The sequence below is a fragment of the Corapipo altera genome, unplaced genomic scaffold, assembly GCF_003945725.1.
Source record: "Corapipo altera isolate COAL_440 unplaced genomic scaffold, ASM394572v1 44, whole genome shotgun sequence".
NCBI classification, from domain to species: domain Eukaryota; kingdom Metazoa; phylum Chordata; class Aves; order Passeriformes; family Pipridae; genus Corapipo; species Corapipo altera.
Genome location: NW_020884880.1, coordinates 19,002,041 through 19,015,343, shown reverse-complemented (window position 1 = coordinate 19,015,343; position 13,303 = coordinate 19,002,041). Strand labels below are relative to the sequence as shown.

Sequence of the window (13,303 nt, the reverse complement as noted above, 5' to 3'; positions counted from 1 at the left end):
AGTGAACTTTGAGGTATTACTAAAAATTACTTGTAGGTCCTTGGCTTTTTTAACAATCCCATCCCCCAGATGTGTGAAATACTGGTGTTTATTAAAATAATCCCAGTTACAGCTGATAGTCTACTTCACAGGTAGGGTGACAGTCACTCTACAAAATGTTCTCAGACACTGGAAGAACTGTAGAGTATCGAAGATAATCGTCATGGACCTTGAAAACAGAACTCTTCATCAGGGTGCAAGATTATGGGTAAGATAAGAGTAATGTAAGCTTTGGTAACTGTGGGGAAGTTAACTAGTTTCTGCTAGGAAGACATCAAGAAAGTCTCAAAGAATCTTCGTTTGAGTTTAAAAATTTGTCATCAGAATGAAACCTGTGTCTCTAAACACGCTGGGAGAACCAGCATCCTGAACCTTACACTGAATTAAATCATCAGTACAAAAGTCTCGTTTTCTTTCTTGCACCACGTTCCTGTGTTTCAGATAACTTCCACCAATGCTTAGCATTAACAAGAGAATAACAAAGTCACTGTTAATAGAGAATGGGAAAAAAAAAAAGAAAGCTGTCATTTCCTGATTACAGTTTGAGTTCAAATATAAACACAGCTTGATGGAACCAAAAAGGACCACTCACACAGTTAAGATCCAAACTCATCAGGCAACTAATCTGTACCCTGAAATATAAGGACTAGAAAGCATACTGATATAACTAAATTTTACCAGTGTTCAATGACTATAGCTTCTGTAGAACCATGTAGTAGACAGTAGAGCTCACAAGCTGTTGAAGTAAATCTTGACATAAAACTGAAATACTGAGATCTCGGATTAACTAAAGCTTCTTAGCTAAGACCAGCTCTGAGATCAGACAAAGAGACTCTAGAAAGAGCCCACATTCAGAAAACCTGGGACAAATAGATTGACTTTGAAGACAGAGAATATCTGTTCTCTGACTTTGAGTTAAACTGAATTGTAACGGTTGAGGAACTGGTCCATATGTTCAAGAGGTATTTTCCATCTCCAGCTTTTATGATTCATACATAGATTGCAATTTCATTGCTACAGGGTAAATACATCTTAAATTAGACTATGTAAAGAAGCTCTAAAGTTGCTATGACAGTTGCAGCAAAATGCGTTCTCATTACAAAGCATAACCTATCTTTATAACCAAATCAGCTTTTTTAGCTATTCCCCCAAACATAGCCTGCAGATTTATTTTTGTTGATCCACCAGTTGTTTCTTCCAGACTTGCATGGTTAATTATCAAACAGAATGACCATCATTTAGATTATTAAAACAATCTGTCAGCCAGCTTTGTTCTCTTTCATGTGAAAGATAGGAAAGGTGAAAGGTTTTTAAAGAAGTTTTTGTCAGGACCTTGTTTAGAAAGGCAGAGAAAGAGTTCTATACCACCAGCCCTGATCTGACCATCTTCTCTAGGCGTGCCCCCAACCCCAGTCACAGCTCAATGCCAGCTGTTTCTTCTCTGAAGGTTAGCCCCTACCCATCAGCTAATGTTTGCTCTGGAAAATCATCAATCCCTTTGTTAGTGCAGCTGATGGTGGATCCAGCCGTGTCTCTTGGTTGCGTTTCCTTTCCAGGTGTAAGGCTTCAGGAATATGAAAGATGAGAGGCACAAAGAGCAGAGTCCATCTGTTACTTATAAATACTAGTACAAGGGGGCAAAAGTCTCCTAAAAATAACTTAAACTCTCCTGCTCCTACCTATCTTCCAATCTCTAAAAATATTGGGACACTGAAGAAAGCTGGAGGGGACACAGTAGTATGCATGTAGGCTGCAATTATCATACTAACTACCTTTTGCATCAAATTGATTGCATTAACAAGAAAACAGAATTTTTTTAAAAAATCTATATGAACTGTTCATTCGAAGAACAATTAAATCTAAAGTAAGAAGAATCATGACAAATTGCTGACAAGTGTTAAAACATCATCCATTGACAGCTTCTTTTTCTTTTGAAAAGATGTCATAGCAAAGTCAAAACCAAGAAGTCTACAATAGAAGATATCAAATGACATATTTAATAGTACATAGGGTAATATGTTTGTGTGTAAAATCCTTTGTCAATCTTTGCTATCAGTCAACACGCACACTTCAGGGATACTACAGAAAATGTAATGAAAAGGTCCTACTGTGAGATTATGTTTAGCTTCAAACAGTATTATCTGAAGTTTATCTGACAAGATCTGAACCTTAGGAAGAGTCAAGAAGTCAAGAATAATGTTGCTGGATGCAGCAAGGAGATAGTTTCCTTAAAAGACTCACAGATTTAAAGAGTTCTGAATTCAATCAATCCACTATAGAATTTTGGTAGAATTCAACTGTGTAGCTGTGTGAACAACAAAATTAATTAAGCCTGATAGTGAATGTACACACGTCTGGCAGCTGATTGACTTTAACTGAATTATTCCTTGAGCTCTGGGGTGAGCTCATCTCTTAACCAGAAAGTCTGCACAGGAAGGAAGGTTTAGCCTCATTCTTGAAAAAGCACAGACACCAATAACTGAGCCTTTTGTCCCAGTGTTAGGAAATCCATAACGTCGCCAACGTAAGCAAGCTAATTGGGGACATCAAAATGGGAGGCAGCCTGGGCTGCAGTGCTTGTGCATTGCTGGAGTTTGCAGTCCTGAGGGATATGGGTCAGGTAAAGAGTAAAGTTAGACCCCTGAACTTTAGGAAAGCAAACTTCCATCTCTTCAAGGAGATAGTCAATAGAAACCCCTTGGAGAGTACCCCCAGGGGCAGGAGAGTAGAACAGAGCTGGCAGATCTTTAAGGAAGTCTTCCATAGAGTGGCAAAGCTAGCAATCCCCAGAAGCAAGAAATCAGGCAAGGAATGCTCAGTAACGAACTGCTGATCAAACTTAAGGGGAAAGAAGCAAATGCACAGTGGAAACAAGGACAGGTAACCTGGGGAGAGTATAGAGATGAAGTTCAGTTGTGTAGGGATAGGGTGAGAAAGGCCGAGGCAAAGCTGGAACTGAACCTTCGTGTCAAAGGACACGAAGAATAACAAGGTCTTCTACTGGTCTGTTAACCAAAAAAGGATTGACAAAGGTGTATCCCTCCAATAAACAACACCAGTAAACTCATAACAACAGATAACAAGAAGGTTGAGGTACTCAACAAATTGACTCTGCAGTTTAGAAGTGAGGTTTCCAAAAGGGGTAGGGCATTTTCAGTGGCAATACAATGTGTGACACAGGAAGAACTTTGTCTTTATTGGTTAAAAAATTTGTAGAACCAAATAGTTTTCAGTCTTTTTAAATCTTATTAAATTCTACCTCTAGAAAAAATTAGTTCTGAGAGACAACATAAATGCAGCTGACAGATAGCTTTTAGGAATGTTTTACATCTATGGAAATCATTACAAATGCTGATAGTTTCCCTCATCTCCAGCACACATATTTCTCTAGGCAAACCTGAGCACACGGAGCAGACACTTAGCATAATACACTCACTTGGTCTTCGTCATCAAAAGTAATTACATAACAAATGAACAGAGTAAAAAGTTTGCTGGTCTAGAAAAAAATCCAACTATGTCAGCTGTTTAGAATTATCACTTTGAACAAAAGCATTTTTTCCCCTGCATGCTGATTTTAAGATTAGTAAAATTATAGGTGGAATCTTCTGAACTTGAAAGTGCAACACAATACTAATGGTATCTGACTGAGTAATGATGAGAAAGGAAATGTGTTCTATTTTTCCTCACACCTGTACAAGAGTTCTCTTATTTTTCCATAACCATTACACCTAAAGTTTAGCATTTATGTACCATAATCAGGGGAAATTTAACACAATTGTTTTACCAGGACTTACCATCATACCTTCTGGAAAGCATGCACTCTCCAGACTTTTAAGTATTGTAATACTAGACTCATGCAATTGTTGTGTATTGGTAACTAATGCCCAAATCTCACACTTGGTGAGGGATATGTATATCTCCAACCCACAGAGTGGCCTAGAGGTACCAGGTACATAGATTGCAGAACTGCATTTTGTCATTTACACTTACCCAGAAAGCACAAGCCCTGCTTTTGACTATAGGTTTTGGGTTCTTTCTAAAGATACAGAACTACTAACATAGCAGGTTGAAGACTGATGGTATCAGATACAAAGTGTTTCTCCACAAGTAGCAAGAGAAAGCACGGGGTTGAACCTTATCAACTCCATTGCTTCCCTCCAGGCACAGGGTCTCATCCTGCTTGCAGCTTACAAAACAGCTTTATGTTCAATTCAGCAGGCTGCTTGGTGATTTTGCAAAGACAACAGGTGGCATATTTGGATGAGCAACCTTTGAATAACACTACATACATTTACATTTACTCATATTCTGCAACTGACCAGAAGAAATCAGTTTCCTTTTTTAGTTTCCCTTCTTATTTCGTTTACAAAAGCCTTAGCTTTTCAAAGCTAAGTTTATGCTGTACTTTGCTTGGCATCAGATACAACCACTCATGAGTCTCATCTGGCTGAGTTATCTTCAGACAATAAAAATAGCTTACGCACCTTGCTGTACCAATGCATTTAGCTGAGTAGCCAACTCAGCGTGCCCTACTCTCCTCTTACTTGCAGATCAGCCCCTGAGATTAACAGGTCTGCTCTGCCCTTGCCACTGACCTTTGTGAAGTTGGGCTTGTCAGAGCAGGCTACAGATTCCTGTTGCTTTCAAAAAGAGATGCCAGGTTCAGTCTTCCCATATGATGGCCTACCAAAAGCATCAAAGCAGAAGCAGCAGCTGGCAGATTTTACTGAGGAAACATCCAACTATGAGTCAAGCAGAGCCTTTAAGACCAGGTTTCCAACTGACTGGAAGAAACCACCAAGCTCTAGCAGAAGAGATTAACACGCGCTACGAGAAGTGAAACACAAAAAAAGGCTGTCTAATATTTTGTCTACCATTAATAAAGACTGACCTACTACATGGGTAGTCTTTATTAATCACAGACAAAATCCCACAAAGGCTATAATATGGATAACACAGCATATACTGTGGATGTAATAAAGGCAGCAGACTTGGAGTACTGACCACAGACATTTGAACTTTCCAATCCTTCAGTGAACTTAGAAGTACAATTACTCTTTTATACATCATGCCTTGCAACAAGTGTTCAACTAGTTAAATTTGTTTCCATAAGGCACTGCCTCAAACTTAATGAATTATCTAAGGTAAGCCTAAAAGAGGCTTGTTGAAATTCAGTTTGACTCCATTTGACATGTCAAAAAAATTCAGCTTCTTTCATTGCATATTTGATTTTCTCCACATGCTTATCCAAATGTAACTAGGATTAAAATGCAACGAGAACCAAGTTCAAATGTTGTACAACTATGAGGATGTATGGTATAGAGGTATGTACAGTTCCGAAAAGATGTATTATGGAAAGGAGGTATTTAGGGGTTTTTTATTCAGTTTATTAGAAAACTGACAAATTTCCCTTATTAACTCCAATTAAGCTCATTGAATTTTGCTAGGTTTTTTGGTTATATGCCAAGTGTCAGGAGGCAGTAACATATTTCTGTGCCTTGGGTTGTCTAGTTTGCCTTTGGAAAGTCATCAGATCTCATTTGACCTTTATAATAACGTTTTACCCTAGTAGCTGGACTAAGTAACTCTCATTTAAATGAGCAAACTGGTACAGCTCAAACCTAGGTCAAGAGTGAAGGAATGCTGTTGCCCTTTGACAGCTGTTCAGTGGTTTCTGGGAAAATTGTTGGTGTTCTCAGTATGTTTTCTAGTGGACAGGCACATAACCTAAAGTTTACTGCCACAGTGTGCAGCACTCAGCAGAAAAGCAAACAGCTGAGTCATCAGGGAGACAGTGACTTTCTCAATACTGACTTTTTCCAAGTCAGACTTGAGGCACTGAAGGGAAAACAAACAAATAAGATTCTAAAGAGCTGAATACATGACTATTCATTACTCTTTATTTAGTATTTAGAATTAAGTATCTCAAACCAGTTTAGAAGAAAAGTCATTCCACAGGAATGGATCTTCTGAGCCATTGCTAACAGGTGGTCCAATTATCTTTGTGTTCAAGTGACATGCCAGATCCCATAAAGGAAACTCACCATTACCCATCTCCCTGCATTAAGAAGTGATGAATTTCATCTGCAGGTGTCTTATTTTGGATACAAGCAGGCTGTAATAATCTCAACTGCCACCAGCAGCCATACCTGGAGTAGCTTTTTAAAACTAAATAAATGCTCTACTCTCATGCTGCACAATTAATCAGAAAGTTCATTTGACCTTATGCACTGTGAAAGAGACTACTAAACTGACACCTGTCTAATTATCTGCTTATCAACACATTACTGCTCCAACACATACACAGGAAGAACACAAGGGCAAAACCAAGGCAAGGGGAAAGCAGGGACACACACACATAACAGGGAGGAAGCAAGAGAGATATTTGAAATCTCTGACCTGGAATTCAATGAAACAGCTGCCACAGTAAAGCTGGAATATCATCCTTCCTAGCTTCTGTCTTCTTGTCTGGTTCACTGGTATTTCCATCATCTCAATCACAAAGAAGCTGTGAAACTATCACATGGAATGCTAGAAGATCTGTTTAAAATTTAGATACTACACTGAATGTTTGTCAACATCCACTGTCTGTTCAGATTCCTCTAAGAAACCGTTAACCACTTCATACTAAAATACAGTACTCATCTCTATGTTTAAAGAGCAGGATATTGAAGAAAAAACATCATTCTGACCTTAGGGCATTGATGCCAAGTTCAGTAACAGACCAGCAAGAAAGCAAAGAGCTTGTGTTACCACAACCAGAAAGTCAGAGCAATAACGGTGTAACAAAGCAGCAGTGGAACCAGACAGAGAAACTTTATGGAAGTTCAGCTGAGAGTCCACCTGTCCTGTGGCCCATTGGACACCGTTTCACTTCCTGCATTTTCACTTCATTAGCTCATAAGCTAATGTCTCGCTAATAGATATGGAGAGGGAGGAAATGTTGAAATGTTCTATATTATTTTTAATGGCATTTAATACACACCAATTATTCTATAGGCTCATTCAGCACCTAATATTAAAGATGTATTCATATATTTCTAGAATGCAATATAATCTAAGCATTTCTAAAGCTACTCTTGCTAACAACTGTTGTGCAAGAGACCTGGAATATTGCCACTAAGACACCAGCCAACAGTAAAGATGAAATGAATTGTCAGATTTCACCAGCTCACCAGTGTGCTCATAAGCAAGAAAAGACAGCCTATCACTGTCTTCTGCTTGCATATAAGGTGAATTTATTTCTGAGATCTGATTAGGTTTTACCCACTTTTTGCCTCATCAACAGTCAGCACATAGCAAATTAGAAGGATCATTGTCTTGTTATTCTTCCTTTTAGGACACTTCACCTATAGTTTCCTTCAATGCCTCAGCCTTAAACTGGCATCTGAAATACTGGGTTTCATCTGTTTTTTCTAAGGAAGAAATAGGGTTTTTTCTTCATTTTTACTATATGACCCCAGTAGTTTCTAGCACATAGTTCTCAAGTCATTACCAATAATGAGTGAATTGTTCATGCTAAAACTGCTTCTAGGGACAGCCAAGCTGCAATGCCAAGTGCCTTGTGTCCCAGCCTGCCTGTGTACCTGTGATTCCTGATGTTAGACAGACTGTCCCACACAACTTTAAGAAGTTTTTCCTTGGTTGTCATCCCGCTCAGCAAAAGCAGCATCATGTTATAAATCAGCTCTAACATCATGCTTGATAAAATGCCACTTCCTCATTCATTTTCATCAATAGTAAGAGCCAGTTGTACTTGAGGAAGCACACACAGCCTTCAGAGTACTGCAGAAGGACTAAGTTCACTTCAGAGCTTCTCACAAAATTGCCGCAGACTTCACACATCAAGCAGTACCACTAGCTAAGCACAGTACTGTAGGCAATTTTGGCTCATTAGCGCCTATTTGCTCCTTGATCCCATCCCTCAAGCCAGTTTAGTGCATCTGAAGGCAGCAAGATCCAACACAGCTCCGTGAATGTCAGTTCAGAAGCTTGAGTTTGGTTTGGCTTTCCTGCCCACCCCTCAAGTCCTTTAATTCAATAGACTAATTCCTCGACTTCAAAAAAGATCAGCCTTTTAGACTATTGGCTTCTTATTCTGACACTGAGAAAGTGGAATGCTTGAAAAAAAACCCAAAAAACTAGCTTCAAGAAGGTACTAATGCTCTTTCCCAGAGCAGTCAGAAGGAACCTTTAAATCAAGTTTTAAAGATGCCTCCCCTGCAACAAGACATTTTCCCAGGCTTAAGGGGCAGGGGGGGAAAAAAAACCCAAACAAACCACCATTCTCTGAGCAGCTTCACATAAAAAACCCCTTAGCATACAAATTCCACGCGTCCACGAGAGCGGTGAGTTAATAGAAACTTATTAAAAACCTTCCCCAGATAGCATATTTGGGATAGATAAACATGCTTCAGCTTATCCGACACAAAATATAAGCATGTCTGGGTAGCACAAAGCAAAATAAGTCAGGGAAAAATATGTTATTTTCTGTGACTCATTGACCCCACCTGCAGAACCCCTTTCAAATCTCTCACCCAATGGACCTTCCAACTTCACATAGATTGTGGAAATGAAAAAAGAAAACTTGGGTTAGGGAAGGAGGGAATCAATTTAACTTTTAATATTTCTTAGCTGCATCAAAGGTCTCAGCCATGTAGTTCTATTAAATTTCTGTGTGGATTCTCATAAGATACATGTGGAAAAGCCTTCACTGGGTTCACTACATGAGACTCAAGAAAACGCAGGCAATATGAATTTGAACTTTAATCTTTTTCTTTCCTGGAAAGCCATCTTAAAAAAAAAAAATTAAATAAACTATATATAGATGCTTATAAGTCACAAGGCTGAATACAAATCTCTGATCCAATACAAATATTTTACCACTCAGCTCATGAGAGTGCACAGCAGTATTCAGGTCTCCCAAACTGAACCACGGCATGGCTACACATCCTCACAGTTGGTACTGGCATTTGTAATATCCATGAGGCAAGTTTATAGGCTTATTTAACCCAAAACACAGCAGACAAAAGCTTACAATAAACAAGGATGAAAAAGAAAAGATTAGAGCGTAAATGACAAAGGAAGATGAGATTAAAATGTAAGGGGTACAACATAGGTGGAGGAAAATTACCACAGGCATGCTTTAATACATTAGAACAACCTTTTTCCTGCAGATGCTGGATGGTCTAGACATACTTTCAAGCAACATTCCTGGTAGTTAATCCCCTAACTCTGCTCCTGGTTTGACAGGGTTGTAACACTACAAACAATCTTTATTATGCACTTATCTTCCCTTTCCTCCTCAAAAAGGAAATCAAGTGTTTAGAGCATAAGGTGCACTTCATATGATTTGTTAGGATGATCTCCTCCTGACTTAGGAATGCACCTCCCACTAACTCCCATGCAACTGCAGACACACAGGAAGAGTGGAACAGTCCTTGTACATGTTAGGGATACTCCATGAACTTTTTCTTGCTCCCTGTCTGATGCCCTAGGATGGGGCAAGCAATAACCACTGAAATGAATTAACCTTTTGTCTACATATTCTTCATTCTTCTCCCCAACAGTAAAAATTCCATGTTTAAAAGGTGAAAGAAAACATAGCAACCTTTGCAAGCAAAAAACTATACTTTTGTATGAAGAGGAAGAACAAAACTCTCACAATAGTTTGTGGAAACAGAACTATTAACACTAGAAGGGTCGTGAAATAGGTAGCTAACAGCCCAGGAAGCATATAGCCATCTTTTTTTTCCCCCCCATCCTAATTTGAATACAAATTAAATTCATGGTTTCTCTGGCTTTAGTTTTTGAGGCCAAATATCAACTTATTGGAAGTTTCCTCCCTTAGTACATATGTATCCTTCAAAACAAAAATCCAGGGTGTCAGATCAAGGGTTAACTCACCAGAATAATTTAAGTTTTTCATAGTGTCAAGGGAGGGTGATGTTTTTGGGTTTTGTGGGTTGTTCAGGTCTTTTTTTAAAAAGAAGAAGTGAAGGTAGAAAGTGGCAGGAGAAAAAAGTAGAGGTTGGACGAAAGCAATGTCAATACAATCATTACTGAACAAACATCTGAAGAGTTTTTAAAGACAAAGTTGCTTTAGTTGAAATACATTGTTCTTTAATGGCAAAGCAAGCCATGTCCTTGTCTACGGTCAAAAAAATTCCTTTGGTTTTGATAAACTAACAGAAAGCCTGAATACCATTCAGATTCTTATAAAGAATCATTACCAGTAATATTGCTTTCTGGCTATCACTGAACAGCTTTCTGGCTTCAGTTCGGGTTCACAACAAGTTTTCCTGAAAATTTTGACCATTGTAACCATTTCACAACCTGGTTATTTTAAGTAGGACACAAAAACAATGGCGGGGGGGGGGGAAGGCTGGCATGAGAGAACATGACTTCACGTGTTGCCAAAGAGCATCAAACAACACACACACTTCTAACTTAAGGGACAAGATGCAAAGAATAGGAGTATGCAGCCATAACTACTATCCCTGACAAACCGCAAGGGGCACCACCCCACTAGAGGAGGCACAGCTATGCAAGTCCCTCCATGAGCAGGAACTGCATCTAACAATCTGCCACAGAATATCCTGCAACAGCCTCAGAGATCAGCATGACCTAGTTGGGCTGTTGCAGGTAGATAACAGTCTCTGATCCTCTCACGGATTCATTTTAAAAGGAAGCATGTGTCAACCTGAACTTCTTATCCATTTTGACAAGGTCATATTACCTGATGGGGCTGCGAACTGGACCATCTGCTGTAGGAAGGAGCACCAGAAGTCTTGTTGGCTGTAGGTCTCTGCAAAATAAAAGAAAGGCACATTAAATATTCACCAAAATGTCTGTTATACACACAGCAGAGTTCACCAGTGTCAACCATGTAAGTGCCTATAGTAAAAAAAACCTAACAAAACCCTCCAGAAATCACAAATATGATACAGCAGCATTAAAATCAGAGATGAAAGTTTGCTGAATTTGCAACCGATGATCTGTTCAGCCTTGAACCTCAGAACCTTGATTTTCACCTTAATTTTAACATGTCACCTAGACCACAAATTTAAATGCTAAACTGAGGCTGCAAAGCGCTACCCATCAGTCAGGTAACTTCCTCAGATTAAGCAAACATGTTCCAAAGGGAAGAGCAACTGACATTATCTACCTGGACTTCTGCAAAGGGTTTGATGTTGTCTCACATGATATCCTTGTCTCTAAATTGGAGAGACATGGATTTAACAGATGGACTGCCCAGTGGATAAAGAATTGGCTATAAGGTCACTCTCAAAGAGTTGTCACTGTTCTGCACTTGGACATTGAGCCATTGACCACAAGTGCTGTTTCCTATGGGTCAAGAGGCTTGAAGGAAGGGTGCCAAGAGAAAATACAGCAAAATTGTTCTTTCAGAATCACTGTACCTTCCCAAAAATGAAACTTAGGTATTTTTGCAATAGGTAATAGATTATATATTTAACAAGCAGTTTTTATGGTTTATCCCTATACTCTTCTCACCCATTGCTCTAATTTTTTTTTCTGAAACACTAAGAAAAAGACCACATCATATACTTTCACATCTGTGTCATATTTCCATCTCATGTGTGTCCCATATAGACCTTATAATCAAAGTGCCTTTGATATTGCAAAAGAGTCAATGCAATATCAAGTCTAGTAGAACTCCACCAATTATTTTATTATACGTTACCCCTGGTTTCAAAATTATTTTATATCGTCAACTTCAACACCATTTACTCCTAGTTTAGGCCAGAACCTTTCATAATACAGTGCCTCCAAATCCACCTCTCACTTATGTGAATTTGGTATTTCAAAAAAAACCTAAAACACCAGGCAGTAGCCAATAGTCAAATTTCTTGCAAGCATATCATTATCATATTGTATAAGCTCAGGTATTACAAAACCCTCATGACAGCAAGACTATCCATATCAGGAAGACCAGGTAGGTTTGAGTTTCTTTCTCATGTGATCTGAATTCAAACAGGCTCACGATACAGACATGAGATACTAATTTATCAGTACATTATGTCATCAGCAGGATGCTAAAAGGGGGACAGATTCATATTTGAAACATATGGACATAAATTCTACTAAAAAAATGCAAGTATGACAATCCATGGGAGATTAATACCACAATGTAGTACACTCTTTGTAAGTATGAAAATAAATAGCTTATGGCTTTTAACACCCAAGGATATAGTACATTTCTATGCCAATTGTAACCACTAGGGCTTATACATCATTACATATTCTAAAGCTGGTATGTCATTCCCACTAATGAGAAACAGCCACTGCTGTAATTGTGCTTAAGTGTTACTCTATCAAAAAGCAGTTATTTTACAAATTTAATTAATAGCATTACTATATAGTGTATTTAGCTTCTCCTAGACACCCTCAGAAGGACAGGCTACAGATACACCATGCAACAGAATAATACCTTCTTTTGACAGAAACTTCAGAAAAGGCAAAATGCACACAATGCTGATTTCAGCTTTATAAACACTTACGAAAACTATCTCCATCTGCTTCAGGAGAATGACTGGTCAATCTATAAACAACAAGTTGAATAACGAGATAGCTGGAGTATTTTCTAGAAGCATCTGGAAGTTGTTTGCCAGAAAGATGCCTTTCCACAAGCACCGCACATCTTTCTTAATTAATATATATGTAATGTATGTCTGCCTTTAGTATTGTCCAATAAAACTGCATATTCCTCCTGTCTAAACTCATAAATACCAGTCTTGGGTTTCATTACTTACTCCAATACCTGTTACCTTTAGTAGGTACATTTCCTTTACAGCAATCACTCTTTTGAACTCTTCCATCTCAGTTTCAAGGACATCCAAAAGATAAATATCCCACAGAGAAACAGTACTGCAATATTACAGAGAAACAGGCAAATACTTTCCAGAACAGACACCCAGCAGACAAATACCTCCAAAGACAAAGGCAGAAGATGATTATTTTTTTTAACTTTACAAACAAGAAGGGACTAGAGTTTCAGAAGTATTTATAAACTGACCTCCATTTTCCAATTTGATTAAGTAGGCACTTTAAAAAAACAACAACAACAAAAAAAAACCACAAACAAACAAAAAAAATAAAAACAAAACAAAAAAACCCCAAACCCCAGTGAAAACAGAGGTCTAAGATCAGCATTTATTTCCCCTATCCTTCCAGGATTTTTTCTTCCTCCATTCACAGATCAAAAAGTAAGTTCACTTGCACATTCCCAGGCAACCAAACTAAG

General features: G+C 38.4%; 1 protein-coding gene across 4 annotated transcripts in view; it reads right to left on the bottom strand.

Moving 5' to 3' along the window:
• RBMS3 (RNA binding motif single stranded interacting protein 3) overlaps nt 1-10,843 on the bottom strand; it is a 596,100-nt gene extending 585,257 nt beyond the window's left edge. For all 4 annotated transcript variants that reach the window (XM_027639205.1, XM_027639210.1, XM_027639206.1 and 1 more), the window contains exon 1: nt 10,778-10,843. The gene's annotated coding sequence lies outside the window, so the exon portion shown is untranslated. The remainder of the gene's footprint in view (nt 1-10,777) is intronic.
• Between the last annotated feature and the right edge of the window lie 2,460 nt (nt 10,844-13,303).